General features: G+C 33.4%; 1 pseudogene; it reads right to left on the bottom strand.

Annotated features, from left to right (window-relative positions):
• Positions 1 to 4,423: 4,423 nt before the first annotated feature.
• Positions 4,424 to 9,001, bottom strand: LOC141481726 (large ribosomal subunit protein eL15-like; annotated as a pseudogene).
• Positions 9,002 to 10,231: the final 1,230 nt, after the last annotated feature.

The raw sequence follows: 10,231 nt of genomic DNA, 5'->3' as shown, positions 1-10,231 counted from the left end.
AAAAATTTAAAGATGAGAACACGTGGAGGAGAAACGAATCTTACAAGGTGTGATCAAATAATCAGAGAAAAACTGGTATTAAAAATAGGTTATAGCATATAAAATGTGAAGTAATGTAACTTTTCTCTCGAATAGGAAGAATCCTAACTGATAATTGAACATCGATATAAAAAATATTATTGAATCAGGTAAATGTGCTCTATATACAGAGCTGCAAATTTATATTGTGTTGATAAATCACTTGATGGGTTGGTAAAAACTGGAGTTGGTTATTTGTTTTTTCATACGGTAGTAATACATATACCAAATCTAGGAGCTATTCATAATGATAATTAGACAAATTTCACAAACATTTTTCATTTTTTGGCGCCTTCCCCTAAAATCGTAGCTTACTCGATAGAAAATCATTACCCATATATTACTTTAAAAAAGTAATATTCAAATTGTGGATAATGAAATACTGTATTTCATCAGTTCGGACTTCCATTGTCTAATATAATATAAATTGATTTGAAATCCCTGAAGAAAAAATTTAAAAGATTAACCGAAAATAACAATTTTATTAAAAGAAAAACTGTAATTACAAAGGAATAACATGCGAGCAACAACCAAAAAATAAAAAATTTAATTAAATGAAAGCTGAAAATAAAAAAAAATAATAATGAAAAATAAAAATTAAAAGATTCCAAGCCAAGTTATGTCACGACGTTTCGATTGTTAGTATACACAATCGTCTTCGGGTGATGACTGGACTTATTCCTCCGAGATCTGACCATTCATAGGTCATTTGAGTGCTTTCACCTATCCCCTCTTCTCTCTCTCCGCTTCATTGGTTTTAGCGAGAGATTACCGTTTGGCGGGAGTTGGTCGTTTTCCTGTTGAATCTTTCAATTTAAATTTTTCATTTTTGTTAATGATATTTTTTTATTTTCAGCTTATATCAATATTTCAATTTTTTATTTTTTTGGTTCTTCGTAATTACAGTTATTTGTTTAATAAAATTGTTATTTTTGGTTGATCATTTCAATTTTTTTTTCAGGGATTTCAAATCAATTTATATTATATTAGACAATGGAAGTCCGAACTGATGAAATACATCACGAAACATTGTCAACCACCTTCAAACAATAATATACTGAATCAATTCCATTATTAAAAAAATGTGGGAAACTTCGAGAAGAAGAAAGAAAGCAATTAATTTCAGAGTAAACTTTTCACAAGGATATGTATTTCATGCATGAGTAGACGTTATTTTCCGGTATAAAATGAAATAAAGTAGCCCTCACGAAACACTACTTTCACATAAACACTGAATTACAGAAAAAGAAAAGTACTTTCAATACAACTACTTTCATATGAATGATATTCGATTCAATTTCAGCCATAGGAATGTTATTTGCATACACCCCTATGAATTTGGACACTTTTTGTCTTTTGTGTGTTACACTGCACTCTTCACTTTATAATGACATAAATGTCGTATTTTATGCATAGCGTCCTTTCATCAACTCATTATTTTTTCGGTGGAATATGAGCAGCTTTACCCTTATGACGCTTAGTAAAACATACAGATTCTAAATTAACACTAGGCCTGACATAAATATATGGAAACATCTCTAGAAATATTTAGTAATTGCTGTTGATTCACTAAGACTTTTTCGAATACCAAACAAATTGTATTATGTAACAGTAATATGTAACAGTAATTCATTTGCAGTAGAATATTTAAACCATTTGTAATTTCTCCATCAAACGATTGTTGAAAAAATTAGAGTCACCCCTGCAATATAAAAAATCGGGGTTCACGATCAGAAGTTACCTGTTTCAAATTATTGATGTTGCTCCAATATTCGCTTTTGATGTTTTCAATGGACTGACAGCTCTAACTTCCATTTCTTCGTCATCTTCATCAAAATGCAGAAAATACTCTGGATACACTAATATCAGAAACATTTCCAACTTGATCATCACTGAACGCCCAATTGTTAGCAATCTCAGCTAGCTCGTCATAGTCAAATGTTTTCTCTGAAACTGCTATCTGAAACTACTACTTCAGATAATGGTGTTGAAATTTTGCACAATTGTTTTGATAACCAGTTCCCTTGTTGAATGAATTGGGCGGGCAATTACATTGTTATTGTATTGCACATTTGAAAAACGCTTGTAACATTGTTCCGAATCAGAATACACACCTCAGCAACTTTTGATGTTCTATAAAGCTCAGATCAAACCTTCTCTAGAGTCTAGAGAGTATTGTTGTCATGTATGGAGCTCTGCCGCCAAACATACCCTGAAGTTGCTAGATTCCGTCCAGAAAAGAGTCATTTGCCTGATTGGAGAAGCCAACATCACGTGCAACCTTGATAGCCTGGAACATTGAAGAAAGGTTTGAAATTTGTCTCTCTTCTATAGATACTTTCACGGGAGGTGTTCAAGTGACTTGGCACATTTGATTCCGCCAAAAGCAGTACATATCAGAAATACGCGACGGACTGTGGCTGCTCATCGTTTTGAGGTTCAACTCAGTACACCTCAAACTTCACTATTGAAAATCCCTTTCATCCGGAGAACTGTGTGGAATAAACTTCCTAAGAACGTTTTTTTAATTGGATTTAATCTCCAGCGATTCAATTCCAATGTAAATCGCTACTTTCGCACAGGCACCGCTCTGAGAGCGCCTTAAGGATTTTTCTGTAGTGCTTGTGTTTTTTCCTCAAAAAAATCCACAGAAATAAAAAATTAAACATTACGTAAAATAGCAACTTTATTGATATATTACCAACCGTTCTGCAAACTAGTATAACACACCATTTCACTCAAGTTGTTAGACTACAATTATCTGAAATGAATAATGAAGAATTCAATAAAAAATACCAAAATACATGAATGAATATAAATCAGTGCAGTGAGACATCAATACTGCTACCAAAATATTTATAGAGACAATAAAACACATATAAAAGAAAATACAACTGGTATAAAATCAAAAAAAAATTCAGTTGAAAGAAAAGTGAATGACAGACGGTCTTGAAAACGGTTAACCGTAAGCATGAACTATGTGTCATAAAAACAAAATTACCAACAGAAGAAAATATAAAAAATATATTAACAAATTGACTGATATAATAAAAGAGGAAAAAGACTTATTATCTGAACGAAATTTCAAAAAACAGAGATAGCTCGTCAAATCTATGGAAGTGTGTAAATGAAATTACAGCGAAAACACAAAAAAAAATAAGCTATAAATAAAATAACTGTTAAAAACGGTGGCATACTCACGGAAAGCAAACAGATGGCAAATTATATCAATAATGCCTTTTCGAATATAGGCCAGAAAATGGCAGAAATATCAGAGAAAAATGATGATAAAATATATGAATATATTGATTAATCAAAGAAAATAAAAGCACCATGTCTTGACAACGTGACCGCTGAGATTATAAATCTGATTGCTGAATACCATTGGAACCATTGGTCGCAACACTATCGTTAAATTTTATGTTTATGACATTATTTTTTATATTTTGTACTTTATATTTTTATTTCATATTTCCTTAAATTTACTGTATATGATATCTAGTTCAATTTGAAAGAGTTATATTTTTAGGAGTAACTGTATGCATAGATTTGTAATTCATGCAAAGAAGTAAATTTCTGATACAAATCTGGAAGAAGAAGCCTTTCGGAAACAGCTACTTTCATACAAACATTGAGTTACACAAAAAAAATTTTTGAAACGAATACTTTTATATGAATACTGAATTATACAGAAACACTTTTTTCTACTCAGTTTGTATTCCGAACATTCGTTAAAAATTTAATCAGATATTATTCACAGGATTCCTACACTATATACTAAATGGAAACGAAAATTTCACTTACATGGAACACTGTCATGCTCACTGAAAGATATCGATGTTTCGCCGTGAGACACTTGCCTTAGGGCTCTTCAGTAGGTACAAATCTGGATAACAAGATTCTGGATCTACGTAGACAATTTACACTGTAGTCGAAGTCCGCTTTTTGTATGTTTGTTTGAAGGTGGTTGACAATGTTTCGTGGTGTATTTCATCAGTCCGGACATCCATTGTCTAATATAATATAAATTAATTTGAAATTCCTGAAAAAATTTCAAAAATAATAACCAAAAATAACAATTTTATTTGAACAAGAAAACTGGAATTACAAAGAAATAACATAAAACCAAACAACAACCAAAAAATAAAAATTGAAATATTATCAAAAGCTAAAAATTAAAATTTATTATTAACAAAAAATGAAAAATAAAAATTAAAAGATTTCAAACCAAGTTATGTCACGACGATTCGATTGTTAGTATTCACAATCGTTTTCAGATGATAACTGGACTTATTCCTCCGAAATCCGACTATTTATAGGCCATTCGAGTGCTTTCACCTATCCCCTCTTCTCTCTCTCTCTCCGCTTCATTGGTTTTTATAAAATTGTTATTTTCGGTTAATCTTTTAAATATTTTTCCAGGAATTTCAAATCAATTTATGTTATATTAGACAATGAAAGTCCGAACTGATGAAATACACCGTTTTTAATTATTTTGTCTACTCTGACCAGATCCCCGATTAGGCTAATTATATGCATCGTTTTACTTCTGTCTGTTCTTATATAAAAATGTTTTAGGATTTCATACCAGAATATTTACTTGCAGGTTAGTTTTACTCCCACAATCAAGGCTTGCATTTTTGGATAGAAGGTATTTATTTACCACTGAATGTCTTCTTCCTATTGTAATGTACATCTGAGGCAAATAAAAAAAATGTATATTGTCTCGCTATGTTAAGAGATACATGAGTACGGTCAATAATGAGTATAACGTGAATAATCAAATGCGTAGATAAATTTCAAAATTTCGCCAAAATGACTAGATATCTACGAATGAACTCAATACGTAAAAAGAAGAGTGAACTGAGTATTAATCTCCAATCACTCACCTATATATGTAACCTAACACAGAACAGTATAATAATATTCAGATGTCAAAAATGTCGAACCATTCGGATACTGAGACTACTTCATATTCCAGGTTGACTGCAAAAAAACTGTCTGAAATTATAATACCTACTCTGTGAAATACCAACCAATGCATATTCGAACTGATTCCTTTTCTCAGAGGCAGACATATATTGTGCCATCCTCATACAAACATGATAAACTAAGGTTTACACTAAATTAGACAAGTAATAGAGAACGAATAAAAAAGACGTGTTTAGCGTTCAGACATCCTAGGGAGATGACTATAGATAGATAGATGAATCACACCACGTTCTTGCCGCTTTCGTCTCGAGTAACTAATGGTTACCAAAGAAAATGATTCTCCCAGGGCAGTGTGTATACTCAGATTCACCACCCAAAAGAAATAAAAATGAAACATTCCATATTGGTTACTGTATATCATTTATAATTATATTATATGGAAGCAAATATACAGTTTAACAAATTTTAGTTTAATTTAAACGCTGGCAAAATGCTAATTTTCTTAATAACATCTTTCACGAATCAACTATGCTTTATATTTTAGGAGTATGTGTAGCGATACAATGATTTGGCAATCAATATGAAATTGGAAGTCTAATTGAAACGAGAAATACACAGACATCTATACTCTCAGATGTAGTATTTAATATTTTCATGTATTACATAAAATATAATTATACCTAGTTGTTCCTCCGCTAATAACCCTTCGCGGTCGATGCGGTTATTTTTAAAATAAAAAAAAGAAAGTAAAACATAACTTATCGTTTCCTGCGCAATTGCAGAGAGTTTCGTCTGAGCCAGACAGCTCGACTCCAAGCACCCTTTGTTTGGGAATATCTGTGTCCCTTGACCAAACCACGTGAAGACTTTCCTGCAGACGTTTTACAACGTAGTTCACGATGTTTGTGGACAGCATTCACTATCCAATTAACTTTGTGATCACGACAAACTGCGGTATATGATGGGTTAACCAGAATAACTTCAAAATATTCATAAAAAGAGTCCTGAGCAACCCAATATGGGTTAAAAACTCTCAATCCACCACATTTTTTTCCTACACGTTTCTCAGCAGTAGCTTGCAAGTTAGGGATAGGTTTTAATTTATTTACTCCGTGATTCTTTGGTTTACCATAGGTGACTCCTTTCGGAACAGGACGTTTACGACCACCACGTCGTACAAGGATCCCAATCTTCTATCTTTGTCGGGACGGCTGGACTGTGCTGGAATACGGTGGAGTTTTGTCAACTGGCGATATTGCCACACTCGAACTCTAAAAATAAACCTGAGAACATTGCTTTGTTACTTCCTATACAATTCCTGAATGTATTCGTAAGCTCCCATCCTGGAAACCCAGACAACCTACAAACCTACAACTCATACACACAAATTCGTTCTTTTCGTAACAGTTATACCAGTAAAACACCAAGACAGTGGAATTGCGGGTAAATTAATTTAAAAAATTGGAATCTGACAGGAAAGTAGTGGAACACATTTTGAAATTCGATGGTGATTATGAAGTCAATAGAATTGGATAAAGATGACCAGCACCAATGAACTTCGATGGTGCCCTAAAAAGTTCTCGAGCTAACGAAGATACAAGACATTTTTTCAATTTTTTTATTTTTCAACGTATCCTTTTAACTTTACACAATTCTCCCATCGATATTCCCATCTCTTAACCCGTCCAAATAGTACTCGATGTTTTTCTCTACAGAATGATTGTTTACGAAGGTGATATTCTCTTTATTTCTGGATGAAAAAACAATGAGAAGTGGCTTGTTGATAGATCCGGTGAGTAGGGCGGATGGCCAGGCAGTTCAAACCATGATTCGTGGATTTTTACCATAGCAACCGTTGAGGTGTGAGACAGTCTTGGTGAAACAGGATTTTATTCTGCACCTAAACTGCGCCAACAGAGCGTTGGAAATTTTCTATCGAAAGCTTTTTTCGTCTAACGTGACCAAACGCCACAGCCTAAATGCTGATTTAATATGTGACAAACACATTTTCACATATTCATAACCTCTGCTATCTCTCTCACTCTAATTCAGCGGTAGTCTAGGATCATTTGGTGGACTTTGGCCATGTTTTTGTCGGTAGTTACAGTTTTTGGACGTCTCGACAAGCTCTAACGGCCATAGTCAAATTCAGCTTCCCAAAATTTCACTCTGGTAAATGAGTTTTCGCTGTATCTTATCGGTGTAAACTGTAAGTTTTTTTCAGGTTGTGGAAGGTGAAATCTCCAGAAAGGTTAATGGAGCAATTTGATTTGCACTACAAAAATATGAATTTTGTCCAATAGTTTTGAATCAGTTGTAGAATTGGTCGAAACTATCTTAACTGAATTCAAAACATTGGTACATATTCTAGAAGGGGGCAACTTGTCCCTTTCGAAATAACATGCAAAAGCTCAGGTTTCAGGATTTCTACATAAATTTACTTTTTCATTAAACAAAACTGAGGCGAGATGAAGATAATGTAAAGAGCGAAATTTTAACAGATTGAAAGGGTTTTTTAGGACGGATGAATTTCTGTGATAAAAGCTTTCTGGCTTTCATTTCACCATCTTCATACAAACATTGTGGAAAACTCCCAAACGAAGCGTTAACAACATATGTAACTGAAATCTCAATTCCGATAGAATAATGAACCTCATTGTTTTTCCATTAGACAATTCAAATGCAGAATTAATGCAAATGTAAACAAAATGATATTATCTCAATCAAACAAAATTATATCGGTCGATAGTAAATCTACTTAAGAAAAGCTGAAAGAGAGATACCAGCCCAATATAAACAAAATTCTTTCAGATGCATTCTCCGGGGATCACAAGCAGCGCCTGTATTACCCAACGAATATGCCAATAAAATATTTTCATATCACGATAACATACATAACATTTGCAATACGAATGAATTAATGGCTTGTCTGTGGTCAACAGTGTGGCATGCGTGTCCACCATAACTCGATCATATTTATAGGAGCGATAATCGAATCCCACACGCTGTCAATGCGATCATACATCGCTGCCTGCCACCAGGAGGTCGAGCTCTGGATAACTGGCACAGTTTGCTGTTTCTGACGATGTCTGCAAATATTTCAAGAAACTACATTTTATGCAGACTACATAACGTTTTTTTCTGTAAAACGAATGTTCGTTGTTTGCGGATTCAAATCGGTTTTTGAATGTTTTTCTCATCGTTTGAATATAACCGGTGATTTACCAGGTGTATAAAAATTGCGCCTTACTCTAAACAGTTGAAATATGATTCGAGGACTCCAGAAATTCAAAAGAAATAGAATCATAATTTTTTGTGGCGTGTCTCACAAAAGTGAAGACTAAAAAAATTGAAATATTCATCACATTTATTAATCAATTTAACAAAAACAATAAACAATATAAAATTAGAAATTTTTTGGTGATGGAGTATCTCTGCTAAAAATTTTTTTTTCATGTTTATACTTAGTACATTTCAAAGCCAAGTAAGCACCACTGACTTCATCTGTTAATTAATTCCGTATGTTTGTCTCAATATTATTAAATGCTGTGAACAATGTTTCGCAAAAATATGTAGATGAACAATTCGTTCGCAAAGCCATTGCTAAATCTTTCAAGTTGATATAAGTGTCATGTAACCTGTTCCAAGATTTCACAATAACTTTTTCGTAATTGTACTCATTTTCATCGTTCGAAAGATTCAATTTAATATTTTCAACTACTGAGATTCATTCGACGAATCCTCGAGTCCTAATGGTATTTTGAAAAACTACTAATTACATATCTGAATTGTCAATATGCGTCCATTGAAATTCCAAAGTATTGTAAGCAACTACATCAGAATACAAGATTATTTCGAATGTGTGTTCTATAGGCTTATGAACTGGTTGAATCCTTCACTGTTCAAAATATGTTTTTCCGTTAACCAGCTGTCAAACCCCTACAAACGACAACCCTCAGAAGTCGAAACTTGTGCGAGGTAAGGATTAACTAGGTCTCACCTTATAACGTGTGATTCCTAACACGGTTTGGACGATAGCAAGTGAAAATCAATCGTTCAGACTTGGGCTGGAACCACCGACCAACACGGCAGTCACTTCGAGTGAGTGAACAAAGCACCCACGTCAAACCGCCTGGCTATCGACCGACCTGTTGGAATTAATGAGTTCATTATATACTGGTACAGAAGTATGGACTTCATTTCAAAGAGATATATTTTTATGCTAGGAAAATACATTATATGTTTTGGTTTCAATATCTTCGAAAAGATTTGATGTAAACAAACCTATCCTCAATACTTCTGCACAAAACCTTGTAATTATAAGTTCATTCATATGTACAGGAAGGTCAGTACAGAACATTAAATTGCTGATCCAGATATCATTCCCAATGTGAGGAATATTAATTAAATCTTCATTTCCATTAAACAGTAAAATTTCGTCAAAATACTCCATAAATCTCTCTACTTAATACTTTTCCTCGACTCGGCCACCTCACGTTATTTAACATTATAAGTTCATTATAGTATGATTCAGCTTTCAGTAGAAGATGCGTGTTATCAAAAGTGAGCTCGCATATGAATAGTAACACGCGTGTCACATAGGTTCGTCATCACTAAAATCTAGGGGGTGGCGTCTAATCACACATAGGAGCGGTTTATATATTTTTGAAATTTGAGATATTTTTATAAGAAAAAAAATTATCTGTAACTGTAACACTCGTCTAAGAGAATAATTATATCTACTATTCCCCAAGAAATTATATATCATATGAAACTCCATCTAAAATTTATAAGTTTCCTGACGTTCTCAAAATGCTGAAACTTGAGAGCACCCATGATTCAATATATTGCTTTGCTGACGGCATTCCATTTGGATTCCAGGACATCGACTACGGAGGCACATCTTCACGGGCAGTAGGAGGTTGCATATCTTAATGAGGATCTATGAGTAATTTCGAATTATAGTGAAAGTAACCAGGTTCAATTCAATGCCACAAAACACAGGCATCGGTTTTCTCCAAGAAGATAAATTTCTCCGAACCGGATACAATAATGTCAGATCAGACAATTCGGCTTTCTGCTTCGATAAGGTTATAGTTTAATCAACAAGTTCAAAAACATGAAAAATAGAGATAAAGGTCCTAAAATATGAGCGATAGCTCATTCGATTCGGAATCGCCTCTAGAAAAATGTTTTTGAAGGATTCTGGTGCAGATTAAAA

Source organism: Leptinotarsa decemlineata, unplaced genomic scaffold (genome assembly GCF_025532065.1).
Source record: "Leptinotarsa decemlineata unplaced genomic scaffold, Ldec_3_MD MMD2_tig00000505_RagTag_RagTag, whole genome shotgun sequence".
Classification (NCBI taxonomy): Eukaryota; Metazoa; Arthropoda; class Insecta; order Coleoptera; family Chrysomelidae; genus Leptinotarsa; species Leptinotarsa decemlineata.
This window is presented reverse-complemented; position numbering and strand designations above follow the sequence as displayed.